This window comes from Nomascus leucogenys, chromosome 1a, assembly GCF_006542625.1.
Source record: "Nomascus leucogenys isolate Asia chromosome 1a, Asia_NLE_v1, whole genome shotgun sequence".
Classification (NCBI taxonomy): Eukaryota; Metazoa; Chordata; class Mammalia; order Primates; family Hylobatidae; genus Nomascus; species Nomascus leucogenys.
Genome location: NC_044381.1, coordinates 94606692 through 94622008, shown reverse-complemented (window position 1 = coordinate 94622008; position 15317 = coordinate 94606692). Strand labels below are relative to the sequence as shown.

Sequence of the window (15317 nt, the reverse complement as noted above, 5' to 3'; positions counted from 1 at the left end):
TGTAGTCCCGGCTACTCAGGAGGCTGAAGCAGAATTGCTTGAACCCGGGAGGAGGAGGTTGTAGTGAGCTGAAGTCGCGCCACTGCACTCCAGCCTGGGCGGCAGAGTGAGACTCCATCTCAAAAAAATAAATAAAGTGTTGTTTTGTGAAAATAAACATATTTTATTATTAATGAAGTTTAACATCTTATAATCTATTTATTGAAATTGTAATTTTACTCTTTGTAATTTAACCTATTCAAATTTTCTGTTTATTTTTCTTAGAGTCCTTTGTCTATTATATAGCTGGTACCACCAGAAAAAACCATTTCAGTTATTAAAATATTAAAATACTTCCATAACATTAGCAAATAACCACTACCTTTCCAAATGCTCTTCCCCTTGACTCTGGTCAGTTATTGCAGCGTCTTCACTACCCACCTCCCCACTATCCATCAGCTAAAGAGTTAACGCCCAACATACAAATGGGTCTCTAGGGCCCTGCTGCAGCTCTGTGGCCGTTATCAGTTCTGATTGGATAGTAACCATTTAATAATATTGGTAAATATTTTAACATAACCCCTGTTGATACATAAAGTATTTTTCCCATTTGACAATTGACTGACTGATTGATTGATTGAGAAAGAGTCTCACCCTGTCACCCAGGCTGGAGTGTAGTGGCACAATCATGGCTCACTGAAGCCTTGACTTCCCTGGCTCAAGTGATCCTTGCACCTTAGCCTCCCCAGTAGCTGGGACCACAGGGGCAAGCCACCACACCTGGCTAATTTTTAATTTATTTTTTTGTAAAGATGGGGTCTCCCTATCTTACCAAGGCTGGTCTCAAACTCCTAGGCTCAAGCGATCCTCCCACCTCCCAAAGTGCTGGGATCACAGACATGAGCCACTGTGCCTAGCAAGTAAGACTTTAAAATGCATCGAACTGTATTCCTTTTTCCTTCCACATTCTCTTTTCTTAGTTTTTACTTATAATTAGTTGCTATCGCTCCCAAAATTATTACTACTACTCTAGCTATTTTCTTTTAAATTATCTCTCAGTTCTTAAAAATCTACAAAGGAATTTATTCACAAACCTATGTAAGCTTTTCATTGAATTTTACTATGCTTTACACATTTATCAAACTTATCTATTTTAATTCTTTTAGCAGACATCATAGATTCCAAATTTTATTAATATCAGTAAAGGCCAAAACAAAGTAATAGTTCATTCTGGACAAGTAGTAACACATTTTGAAATAATTTTTGTAATGATATGTGTACCTCCTGAAGAAAGAGTAAGCTAATTTTTTGGACTAAGTCATTTTCATACTTTCTTACCATATTGACCTATAAAGATACTAGCTCTTTTATGGTCTTCTGCCAAATATATCAGTTAAATATTATGATCTATTTTTTATGATTATTCTGTTTTAAATCTGATAACCACACCATTGCATTGTTATCCAGGCAATATCTTCCCAGCATTTCAATTATCTTAATCTCATGCAGACCCACATCAAAGGCTTTTACAAACATTTAGATATATTGTTTGTCCATGGAGTTTTCTTTATCCACAAACTTGTTGAGTAATTTTATAAGACCAAATAAATCAGATTTGCCTGGCATGATTTGTCTTCATAAACAAATGCTGTCCTCTGCCCATCACATTGTTATCTAAATGATTTCAGATCAATTTGGTTCCCTCTAACTTGGGCAATTGCATTCTGCCAGCCCCAAACTCCCTCTGTTTTTCAATTGGAGACATTATTTTTCCTTTCACTTAACAAAGTGTTCTGTGAAGCAAGCAGGCAAGTATCTGAACCAATAAAGCCTAGTTTCCTGAAGATTTGTATCTGATAACTAACTGAAACTATGTATTATATCAGTGTCATAGTTTTAACTGGTAACATTATTACCTAAATCATTATACTGGATGTCATAAGTAGTGTTTTGTTACATCAATAGGAAATGTAGGCCAAAACAAAGACTATTTCTTTCATATGTACTTACAGGACACACTAACACTGGATTCTATGCTACATAGTTAGATTTAGTTAAAATTGAGTTTTATATCAGAAGTTAATAATGAGATACACTGGATATGAAATTATTTCACTAGAAAAATTGTTATATATTATACTACACCAGAATGATCATTGTGCCTCATCCAAGAAAAATGATAGTTGTCCTGTATTTCAAGGTAAATGAACAAAAACTCTATTCATTGCTTACCGTATCATTACACAAAATGGGTAAATTTGTTGATGCTATTTCTTTTACATTTATATGAGGGCTTTTGTAGTCTGTGGCTTATTTCCATAGGTAACATTTGCCTTAAACTGTATGTTAACTTTGGGAAAATCAAAAAGGCCCTAGGCTAACTAACGAGCTAACAAATTTAATGGATTTACAAAGCATTATTTCCAGGAGAGATGAACAACCTACTTCCCTTTGGTATTCCTGTATCTTCTTTTTTTCCATTTCTTAAGAGATAGGGTCTTTCTCTGTCACCCAGGATGGAGTGTGTGGCATGATCACAGCTCACTATAACCTTGATGATATTCCTATGTTTTAATTTCAACCAGGCTCAGCCTAAACTGACATATACAGTTTCCCCGATGTTCAACTTTTGTTATAGATGTTTAAAACAACCAAACCAACCCAGATTTTAACACTCAGTTATAATACCCAGAGAATAATTTGCCCACTGGGAGAATGTATGTGTAAATTTTTTGCTTGGGAGCCATTTTGATCAGCATTTGTAGCACCAAATGCACATAGTTCACAAAACAGTAACTTGAGAGAGGATACTACAAGGCAGCATAAATAGAATAAGTTTAAAAAGACTGTCATTATTTACTCACTACAAGTATCTCCTTTACTAATAGAGTATAGTTAGTTTCTCTATCCAATAATGAATGAATCAAAACCCAGGAGAAACTTGAGCAGACTAGAGGAAATTATCTATAACATTAAATCATTGTATCCTCTAATCTTAACTGTTTTTATTGGTAAATTCTTTTTTTTAATTAAGGATGTGATAGCTCATAGAATAAATTATAACATATTTCTTGTTCTTTTATTTTTTCTGCTTCCATATCAACCATGCTAATTTAGTGGAAGACATTAAGTACAGTGTTTTGGCGGGGGTGTGTTGGAAATGATTATTAAAGAGGACAGCATTATTGTGAGAGAGCAGGATTGAAAATCTCGGCTACATTTCCTTTACTTCCTTTATATTTCTCTGGGGACCTTACATGGGGCAATTAGAATATTAGCCTGGTTGTTATTGTCTAACAGAGTTGCCTGTCAGTAATAAAACCTTTTCCTGCCTTGCTACATTGTATCTATGGTGCTCATATGTAAAGAGTGTTATGCTTTACAATAAGCAGATTTCCCCTAAAGCTTATTTGTTGTTGATGTTTTGCTAGCTAGGTACAGGAGGTTGTTAAGAGACAGTAGAAAACCAAGAAGGCTAAACCAAGAGAACCTTAAAACTTTAACATTCTAAACCAAGATTTCTCATCTGAACTACAGTACACAGAAAATTACTTGACTATTTTCTCACTTCTCCCAAGGATGGCACATAACTAGTGCCATTCTAGATACACAGGAGAGAAGTTCATTTGTTATACACAATGGATTCCTAAAAGTACCAGGACTTAATTTTCCTCAAAACCAGTCAAGAAAGACTTACCACTATATTTAAACATAATTCCTTAAACAGTACATTGTAAATTCAAAATATAGTTGAAATTTATGTAAGCAGCTTTGATAATTTCTATTATTCTTATAAAATCTATTATGAATAAAGAAACTGATTTGTTCCCTGAAAAGGTTAATTGTGATTAACCTTTGAAACTTATTTAACAATTAAAGCAGCATTGTTATCTCAAATCTTTTATGGATCAAGAATTAGAGTGCTAGTTAATTAAGACAAGAGCCACATGGTATATTCATTAACATTCAGTTCATTTCCACTCCTTAAAAAGTCCTAACTTGCTGTCAAAATCAATAGGTTTTTCGTAGTTTGGTCAGCAGCTTATTGATAGACAACCTAACTTTTTAAAGGTTTCAACTTCAACCACTTGATTGAAAAAATATAAGAACAAGCCCAGGCAACATAGTGAGACCTCATCTCTGCTAAACAACAACAGCAAAAACAGCCTGGGTAAAATAGGGAGACCTCGCCTCTACAAATAATTGTAATAAAAATAAGCCGGGCATGGTGGTGCACGTCTGTGATCCCAGCTACTCAGGAGGCTGAGGCATGAGGATCTCTTGAGCCTGCGAGGTTGAGACTGGAGTAAGTTGTGATCATGTCACTGCACTCCAGCCTAGGTGACAAAGTGAGACCCTGCCTCAAAAAAAAAAAAAAAAAAAAAAAAAAAAAAAAAAAAAAAAAAAAAAAAAAAAAAAAAACCTGGGAAGGTGGTATGCTCCTGTAGTCCCAGCTACTCCTGAGGCTGAGGCAGAAGGATAGCTTGAGCCCAGGAAATTGAGCCTGCAGTGAGCTATGATCGTGCCACTGCACTCTAGCCTGGGTGACAGAGTGAGACCCTGTCTTGAAAAAAATAGATATATGTGAAAGAACAAATAACTATAAGCACCACGTTTTTCAGTGGGAATTAAAGTCTTTGCTTAAAGGAAATCAATACGTATTAATAGGATTTTTAATAAATAAAAAACTAGGGCCAGGTGCGGTGGCTCACGCCTGTAATCCCAACACTTTGGGAGGCCAAGGCAGGCAGATCGCCTGAGGCCAGGAGTTTGAGACCAGCCTGGGCAACGTGGTGAAACCCCATCTCTACTGAAAGTGCAAAAAATTGTCTGGGCATGGTGGCACATGCCTGTGGTCCAAGCTACTCAGGAGGCTGAGGTGGGAAAATCACCTGAGCCGCGGAGGTCCAAGCTGCAGTGAGTTGTGATCAGGCCACTGCACTCTGGCCTGGGTGATGGGAGCAAGACCCTGTCTAAATAAATAAATAAATAAGAAACTAGTACTACAATATTTATTCTTATTGAGCTATTATATCTATCTTCCCTGGGCAGAACCCCCTAAAGAAGGTGACAACAAAAGAGAACACAGAAAAGCAGTAGATAAAAAGGCAAGTTGGGGGAAGAAAAAGAAATCTGTGAATGAATAACATAGTGGATGTAAAACAGATATCCATTAGCGTATTTCAAGAGTCTACACAATGCCCCATAAATATTTAATATTTCAAGTAAGGGTGTGTGTGTGTGTGTGTGTGTAGGGTACAACTACGAACATATATTGGACAATTATATGAGAAAGCCTCATCATGACCATTTTCACTGAACAACTTTACCATGAGTGGAGGATTTTCTGAAACTGAAATTGCTATTTGCACGACATGGTGCATTGAAGCAATTCAAGGCTTTCATTCCACTTCACTGGAAATGAAGATTCACTATATTAACGTTCTCTAGACACTTATGTGGTGTGAAATCATGCCCCTCAATTACAAATTCTTCCAGCCTTCTCTCTCTTTGCTTCTCTATTTTCAAGTTTCATTTCAAATACTCCACAAAATATTTGGCCTCACTTGGCATAAAAGAAGCAAACCTCTGTGCCTTCTTTTTCCCACCTTTATATGGAGATAATAACACTTGCCTCACTCATAAAGATATTGTGAGGCATAATCTTTTGTAAAGTACTTTAGAAACCTTAGATGTGAGGGTTAATGGAAATAAAAACTATTGTCATCTATTCTTCCAGTCCCTTTCAAATTGGCCATTTTCTTTTTTGTTTTGTTGCTATCGTTTGGATGTTAAGAAGAAATATTATGCTATTGAATGTTGAAATTTAGTTTTATTTCCTTCAACTTCTTCTATTTTTATTTCTTTGTGAGCCCCTTTTGGTTTCACTACCATAGAATCATTGCTTCCATGAACTGAGTCAAGTACGATCTGTTTTATAGCTAACACACCTGGATATAGTCTAATCTTACAACCAAGGAGCCTCCCAAATACTAATTCATAATTTAAGACTTCATAGGGCATTATTGAACACTATTGCCACTATATGCCACTCTGTGACCTTATATTTATGTTCTCTGTCCACCAGTTACATATTTGTATTAATGAATATATTATCTCTCATTAAATTGTGAACACCCTTGAGAGAAGTGACTGGGTCTATCCACAAAGTACCTAGCACAATGTTGTTGGTTTTTTGGGGTTTTGTTTTTTGTTTTTTGTCTTTACTTTAGATGGAGTCTCGTTCTGTAACCCAGGCTGGAGTGCAGTGGTGCCATCTCGGCTCACTGCAAGCTCTACCTCCTGGGTTCAAGCAATTTTCCCTGCCTCAGCCTCCCTAGTAGCTGGGATTACAGGCGCCCACCACCACACTTGGCTAATTTTTGTATTTTTAGTAGAGACAGGGTTTCACTATCTTGGCCAGGCTGGTCTTGAACTCCTGATCTCGTGATCCACCTGCCTTGGCCTCCCAAAGTGCTAGAATTACAGGCATGAGCCACCACACCAGGACAACAAAATGTTTCAGTTATAGTAAGTATTAACTTGATTCAAAGTAATTAAATAAAACTAAATATACTTTCTAAGATAGCTGTACTGCAGAAATCATTGGAGCCAAATTGAACTGAGCCTAAATATGCTGCTACCCATTATTTCCAAATTTAAAGTAATTTCAATATTGAGAATTGCCTGACAAGGCCCTAGAAGTTAATCTGGATCATTTTTATTATCTGCAAGCCAAATCTTGACTGAACCCTTCTCTATGGAGCTGCTAATAGAGGATTCCATTGTAAGATTTAAAGATATGAGCCCCTTTGCTATTATACAACTATTTCTTCAGAAAGGTACTCTTAGAATGCATCAAAGTACATAATGAAAGCACAGAATTCAAATTAAATAAAGGAATACACAAAGTACACAATAAAAGGATGATGTTGAGTAAATTAGTTAGCTAGAGAGGCCTTGAAGCTAGACAGATCCAGCTGGCTGGGCAGCTTGCTAGCTGTGTTACATGGAGTGATTTACCTAACCTTTCTGAACCTCTATATCCTCATCCTTAAAGAAAAACTCTCCTTGGAAAGTTGTGAAGATCACTTAGTGTAAATAATACTACACATGCCTGGCCCAGTGTAGATAATACCTCAATAAAAGGTATTATTATTATTATTATAAAACACATCATGGAAATTTTTGAAAATGAGCAACTGAGGAGTTATGTTAACCAAAATAAAGATGAAACCGTACTGAAAATAGCCCTAGGGAAAGCCTAATGTATTGAACAACAAGGAGTCTTTTCATTGCTTAGGCGGGAAATGACAACTTTCTCTATCCTATCTCACTCTTGAGGGTGAAACCTTTGGTAAAAGAATTATAAATCAAAAATTATAAGACCACTGAGTTTGAAATAAAATGCCTTCCACTTTTGTCATAGAGATGCTCTTTGGGAAAGAGGATCTCTAGATATCACAAGTCCTTGGATTATCTAGCCAGTTTAAATAAGAAAGAGTGCAATGAGGCAAACATTTGATCTGATTACAAAATCCCCACCTTATTCATGTAGGTTCTATGTAGGAATTAGTACTAAATGATACACTCTACACTGGAGTAATGTTTTATTTAAGAAATCTGGAAAAATGGGCAGTCCTTAGACACAGATAAAAGGATGCATAGTAAATCTGCCTCTTCACCCTGAGATTCTCTTTTTAAAAAATAATTGGGCCAGGCACGGTGGCTCACACCTGTAATCCCAGCACTTTGGGAGGCCGAGGAGGGTGGATCATGAGGCCAGGAGATCGAGACCATCCTGGTTAACATGGTGAAACCCCGTCTCTACTAAAAATACAAAAAATTAGTCGGGCGTGGTGGCAGGGGCCTGTAGTTCCAGCTACTTGGGAGGCTGAGGCAGGAGAATGGCATGAACCTGGGAGGCAGAGTTTGCAGTGAGCCGAGATTGCGCCACTGCACTCCAGCCTGGGCGACAGAGTGAGACTCTGTCTCAAAAAATAATAATAATAATTGGAGGAATATAAAAGACTATATTTTAGATGGAAAAAGTCTTTCAGGCATCTTACATATGATCACAAATTTCTGGAAAAGATAATCACAAATCCAAATGGGAGTAGATACATATAGCTACTTTTTCCCAGTAAACTACTTGAGGAAAAAATTCATAGAAGACATCTTAGAAAAATTAAAGATACAGACAAATAGATAACTGGATAGATAGGAAGACTAATAAACTGACATATAGGAATTATTATTAGTGAAATCCCATCATAGGAGTATTCTCCATGGTGAACGACATCAAACTTTATGCTCCAAAAGAGATTAAAAACATATTTGAAGTGACAGTTCTTGATCAATCAGACAAAGAAATAGGTGAGGGTTTGCCAGTGGAAATATAAATTCATTTAGTTTATTTCTACCTACTTGAGCTAATACAAATAATTATTACATTTCCAAACAGAGCATTAACAACTTGAAATTCTGAGATTAACCATTTATAAGAAGAGATGGGACAAATAAATGGGACAGAGCAGAGAGTTCAGAACAACAATGCCATTTCTTTTGTTTTTCTGTTAGAGGCAGTGTCTTGCTCTGTTGCCCAGGCTGGAGTCCAGTGGCATTATCATAGCTCAATGCAGCCTCAAACTTCTGGGCTCAAGCAGTCCTCCCACCTCAGCCTTCTGAGTAGCTAGGACTACAGGTGTAGACCACTGCACCTAGCTAATTTTATTTATTTTTTGTAGCGATAGGGTCTCACTATGTTGCCCAGGGTAGTCTTGATCCTCCTGCCTCAGCCTTCCAAAGTGCTGGGATTACAAGTGTGAGCCACCACGCTGGGCTGCTGTTTTTTAGTTTACAGTCATGTATCACTTAACGAAGTGCATACATTCTGAAAAATGGATTGTTAGGCAATTTCATCTTTGTGCACAAACTTAGATGGTATAGCCTATTACACATCAAGACTATATAGTATAACCTATTGTCCCTAGTCTACAAACCTGTACAGCATGTTACTGTACTGAATACTGTAGGCAATCTAAACATAGAAAGGGTACAGTAAAAATACGGTATTATAAGCTTATGAGATCACCATTGTATATGTGGTCCATTGACTAAAAATATGTTATATGATGTGTGATTATATAGTTTTAGTAACTAACAATGTGGACGTTTTGAAGTAACTGAGCTAAATGTTTTAGGAAGGCTTAAGTAGCATTGCATGAGGCTTTTCTTTTAGTTGTATTCTTAGTATGTTACTAGGGTTCAAGAGTTCACAGGTAGAAAAAGAATTATTTGGTGGGTAAACTATAAACAATGGTCATATTCTGAGCCAGCTAGTTCTTCTTTCCCTTTTTGTGAATGTGTGTATAATGGGAGGAAATTAAGAGAAAGAATTTCTAGCCTGTTGTAAAAACAGTCAACTCATTTAACCTAAAAATGTGTTGTACAATTTGATGTTTGAAAAGTGCTTGGAGAAACACTCAATGTTTTAAATCTCTGTAAGAAAACAAAACAGTATTCATAGATTTTTCGGTAATGCTTTGCTATGATCTCAATGTTTACCCCTAAGGTGATGGTATTAGGAGGTAAGGCCTTTTAGGAGGTGATTAGGTCATGAGGGTGGAGCCTTTTAATGGGATTAGTACCCTTATAAAATAGGCCCAAGGGAACTCATTTATCCCTTCTACCTTGTGAGGATACAGCTAAAAGACACCATCTCCATCTGTGAACCAGAAAGTGGGGCCTCAGCAGATACTGAGTCTACTGGAGTCGATCTTGGATTTCCCAGCTTCCAGAAGTGTGACAAAAAAAATTTCCGTTTTTTGAAAGCTACCCAGTGCATGGCATTTTGTTATAGCAGCCAAACAGACTAAGACATACTTAATTCTAGAATAATGAAATTTTAATTCTTTTAAATTATATCTCTTATCAAGTAAATTAAGCAGCTCAAATGCAAACTTCCTCATTATTTTAGCTCTTCTTTAATTTTCTACAAAATTTATAAATCTGCACTTTACATTCTACTTCTTGAATGTATTCTACATTGTGTTGTTCTCTTGTTTGTTTTTGCTGTTGCTTTAATTTTTCTTTGTGTTGTTTTGGTGAATAGAGTATTATAAACTCCTTATGGCTACAACCATCTATCTCACATCTTGATATAACCCATAGCACCTAAAACAATTGAGTGCTTAATGCATATTCATTGGCTTGAGTTGAAGAAAATATCTAAAAAGGACTTGAAAAATCCTATGTCCATTTCCCTGTTTTCAGAATCGCACTTATATCACCCTAGAGAGATAAAAACCAGTCCTTCTGGACCTCAGCAAAACCTGAGTCCTGCCCTCTTGCTTTCCTCCCTGGATAGCGTGAGCTTCACCACTTGGTCCACCACGTTCTCTACTAACTACCAGTCCCTGGGCTCCATCAATCCGCCAAGCTATGGCACCCTGCCAGTCAGCAGCATGGCCAACATCTATGCAGGTGCCGGGGACTTGGGCTCCCAGATCTCCATGTCCCACTCCTCCAGTTTCTCGGGGAGCTTGAGGTCTGGGGACCTGGCTGTGGGGATGGCCAGGGGTCTGACAGGAGTGGAGGGCATCCAGAATGAGGAGACCATGCAAGGCCTGAATGACTCCCTGGCCTACTACCTGGACAGAGTGAGGAGCCTGGAGACCAAGAATTGGAAGCTGGAGAGCAACATCCAGGAGCACCTGGAGAAGAAGGGGCCCCAGGTCAGAGATTGGGGGCATTACTTCAAGAACATCAAGGATCTGAGGGCTCAGATCTTTGCAAATACTGTGGGCCATGCCTGCATCATTCTGCAGATTGACAATGCCCATCTTGCTTCTGATGACTTCAGAGTCAAGTATGAGACAGAACTGGTCATGCGCCAGTCTGTGGAGAGCGACGTACATGGGCTCCACAAGATCATTGATGACACCAATGTCACTCAGCTGCAGCTGGAGACAGAGATGGAGGTTCTCAACGAGAAGCTGCTCTTCATGAAGAACCACAAAGAGGAAGTAAAAGGCCTACAAGCCCAGATTGCCAGCTCTGGGTTGACCAGGGAGGTAGATGCGCCTAAATCTCAGGACCTCAGCAAGATCATGGCAGACATCCGGGCCCAGTATGACAAGCTGGCTCAGAAGAACTGAGGGGAGCTAGATTACTGGTCCCAGCAGTTTGAGAAGAGCACCACAGTGGTCACCACGCAGTTCGCCAAGATTGGAGCTGCTGAGAATACACTCACAGAGCTGAGACATACAGTCCAGTCCTTGGAGATCAACCTGGACCCAATGAGAAATCTGAAGCTCAGCTTGCAGAACAGCCTGAGGGAGGTAGAGGCACGTAGTTACCCATGTAGATGGAGCAGCTCAATGGGGTCTTGCTGGCACAGACACGGGCAGAGGGGCAGCACCAGGCCCAGAAGTATGAGTCCCTGCTGAACATCAAAGCTACGCTGGAAACTGAGATCACCACCTACCACCGCCTGCTGGAAGACAGGGAGGACTTCAGTCTTGATGATGCCCTGGCCAGCAGCAACTCCATGCAAACCATCCACAAGACCACCATCTGTAGGATAGTGGATGGCAAAGTAGTGTCTGAGACCAGTGACACCGAAGTTCTGAGACATTGAACCAGCAGAAGCAGGATACCCTTTGGGGAACAGGAAGCCAATAAAAAGTTCAGAGGTTAAAAAAAAAAAGTCCTTCTGTTAAACCCAAAAAAAAGTGGTTTCCACCACCTTTAAAGTCAGTCCTCTCTAGTATTAAAAGTACTTACAGAAAGCTGGGTGTCCAGGCACAGTGGCTCACACCTGTAATCCCAGCACTTTGGGAAGCCGAGGCAGGCAGATCACTTGAAGTCAGGAGTTCAAGACCTGCCTGGCAACATGGTGAAACCCTGTCTCTACTAAAAATATAAAAATTAGCCCGGGTGTGATGGTGCACGCCTGTAGTCCCAGCTACTGGGGAGGCTGAGGCAGAAGGATCACTTGAACCTGGGAGGTAGAGGCTGCAGTGAGCAGAGGCTGTGCCACTGCACTCTCCACTTGCTCCACCACCTTCTCTACCAACTACCGGTCCCTGGGCAACAGAGTAAAACTGCATCTCAAAAAAAAAAAAAAGAAAGAAAGCTGGGTGTGATGGCTGACACCTGTAATCCCAGCTACTCGGGAGGCTGAGGCAGGAGGATCATTTGAGGTCAGGAATTCAAGACCAGCCTAAGGAACATAATGAGACCCACCCCATCTCTGGGGAAAAAAAAAGGGAACAGAAAGGAAATTATATATATATGGAAAATTATGTAAAATATACATTTTATAATTTTATTAATTATAAAATAATTATTTAATATATGAAATATAAGAGGATACATATATCCTTTATCTCAGGGGTCCCCAACCCCAGGGCCATGGACCCAGGCCACATAGCAGGAACTAAGTGGCAGGCAAGCGAGCATTACCACCTGAGCTCTGTCTCCTATCGGATCAGCAGCAGCATTAAATTCATGTAGGCACACGAACCCTGTTGTGAACTGCACCTGTGAGAGATCTAGGTTGGTGCTCCTTATGAGAATCTAATGCCCGATGATCTGAGGTGGAACAGTTTCATCTCAAAACCATTCCCACCCCCACCCCATCCATGGAAAAATTCTCTTCTATGAAACCAGTCCCTTGTGCCAAAAAAGTTGGGGACCACTGCTGTATCTTTTTTATTTTATCCAAAAAGCTGCAAATAGCATTTGCTGTAATATATTACAAGACTTATAATACTATTATCTAGAAAATGTACTTTTTAGCCTTTCTTTCTGTAGAATATTAGGGAAAAAATGAGATAATTAATGAGGAAAAAGTGGAAATATTCATGAAATTGGCAGAAACAACTAGTAAGAATAGCATTTTAATTCCTGACATGAGGTTTTAAAGCCCAACATACAAATTTAATTCCTCTTTTAGTACAGAGTTTTTAGTATAGTAACACCTTATGACTCAAGAACTGTATACCTCAAAGTAAATGAAATTGAGGTTCAAATATATTTCAAGCCATTCAAAATATGAAGGCACCCAGTGACTATAAATTATTAAACTTCTGGCAATCTGTCTCTTTTCCTGACATCTGATTAAAGTTTTATCATATATGGCTATTAATTATTGTTTTGAGCATGGGCTCCGAATTTCACTGAGTTCACCAGCTCTAGACACTTACAAATATGTTTTGCTATAAATTACTGGCACTGTTTCTGTTGATATTCAGCATAATCAAACATTTGTAAGCATGCTGTCTTTTCAATCTGTTCAGCTGATGCACTTTACCTGATCTTTCATTAAAGTAATCAAAACACTTGCTGTGTCGCATCTAATGAATGTTGCATGTATGATTAAGTGCTTTCATTCATATTGCAAGTTTGATTTAATGTAATCTGCCTTTCAGACAGCCATTAGCCTAGCTCCTACATGAATTCGATTAATTGGCTGAATTCTTCCAGATGTCCATTAAGCATTACAGGAATTTCTATGTGGAAACAGCAGGGACTGTCTAGCACAGAACCAAACAATGAAATGTTATATTGCTGCCATGACTTACAAAAAGCTGGATTCATTTTCATTAATAAAACATCTGTACTCCTGCACAGCTATGCATTGAGATGCATTTATTTTATATGTTTATTTCTCTTATGACTGTAAAAAGATAGTTAAACAGAAGCACATTTACTGAAATATAGACCCAGAGTTTAACAGATGCTGACTGAAAATACAGCTCAATTTTTAAGTTTACAGTAGGTCCTACACAGAAGAAAATACACTAACAGACACCTGTTTGAAACAATTAAAGAACGTCTGGGATTATAGTAATAGAAATAACTGTATTAAAATTACCTTAAAGACTTATTTTGAAAATGATTTGATTGTCCTATCCACTCCCAAACCCACTGGATCTCTTTAACAGAACAGGTCAAATATATCTCTTGCTGGGATGTTCTTTAGGTAGTTGTTATCTTTCTCTTTTTTTTTTTTTTTTTTTTTTAATTTTTGAGACACAGTCTCACTCTGTCACCCAGGCTGGAGTGTGGTGGTGCAATCACGGTTCACTGCAGCCTCAACCTCTCAGGGTTCAGGTGATCCTCCCATCTCAGCCCCCCAGTAGCTGGGACTGCAGGCGTGCACCACCAGGTCTGGCTAATATTTGTGGAGTTTTTTGTTTTTGTTTTTGTTTTTGTTTTTGTTTTTGTTTTGGTAGAGACGGGGTTTCGCCTTGTTGACCGGGCTGGTCTCCAACTCTTGAGCTCAAGGGATCTGCCCACCTAGGCTTCTTGAAGTGCTGGGATCACAGACATGAGCCACCGCTCCCGGTCTTTCTACTTGGTATGTTTTGTTTTGCTTTTTGTTTTGTGTTATTCTAAATGAACAGGGAGAGATTTAGCCTTGCGCAGATCTTAGCTCAGTGCATTTTACCACTTAATACATGCTATTTACAAATCATTTGGGAGATTTACCACAACTAATAATTGAGACAAAAGTTAAGTTTGAAAAGAAGCCAGTTTTACACAGGGACAATTATATATTCTCTAACATCAAATGTTCATCTTAAGAGTACCACACAAATAACTTTTTGTGTTATTTATAAAGATCTATAAATTGGTGCTATCAGTTAAAGCTGAAAATCTTATGTTTCATTTCATAATTATAACTCCATTTCACAATTATAAATCATCCCTGCTATAAAGACATACAGTACTGAATTTTTTTTTTTTTTTTGAGACATGGTCTCACTCTGTCACCCATGCTAGAGTACAGTGGCATGATCATAGCTCACTATAGCCTCGAACTCCTGGGCTCAAGCGATCTTCCTGCATCAGCCTTCCAAGTAGCTAGGACTATAAGTGTGCACCACCACGCCAGGCTAATTTTTTCTATGTTTCATAGAAATGGGATTTCCCTCTGTTACCCAGGCTGGCCTAGAACTCCTGACCTGAAGTGATCCTTCCACCTCAGCCTCCCAAAGTGCTGGGATTACAGGAATGAGCCACCATGCCTGGCCTGTAGTGTTGAAATTTAAATGTAAAATGCCTTTTATCCTTTCTTTACACAATTAGAGACAATATATGTACTTGGAGAGAAAGAGAAAAAGTAATTGGGAGGCCAAGGCAGTTGGATCACCTGAGGTCAGGAGTTTGAGACGAGCCTGGCCAACATGGCAAAACCCCATCTCTACTAAAAATACAAAAATTATCCAGGCATGGTAGCGGGTGCCTGTAATCCCAGCCACTCAGGAAGCTGAGGCATGAGAATCGCCTGGAACCCAGAAGGCGGAGGTTGCAGTGAACTGAGATCC

The 15317-nt window shown here is 38.7% G+C and overlaps 1 pseudogene; it reads left to right on the top strand.

Moving 5' to 3' along the window:
* Window positions 1–10430: 10430 nt before the first annotated feature.
* Window positions 10431–11662, top strand: LOC100605096 (annotated as a pseudogene).
* The last annotated feature ends 3655 nt before the right edge of the window (window positions 11663–15317 follow it).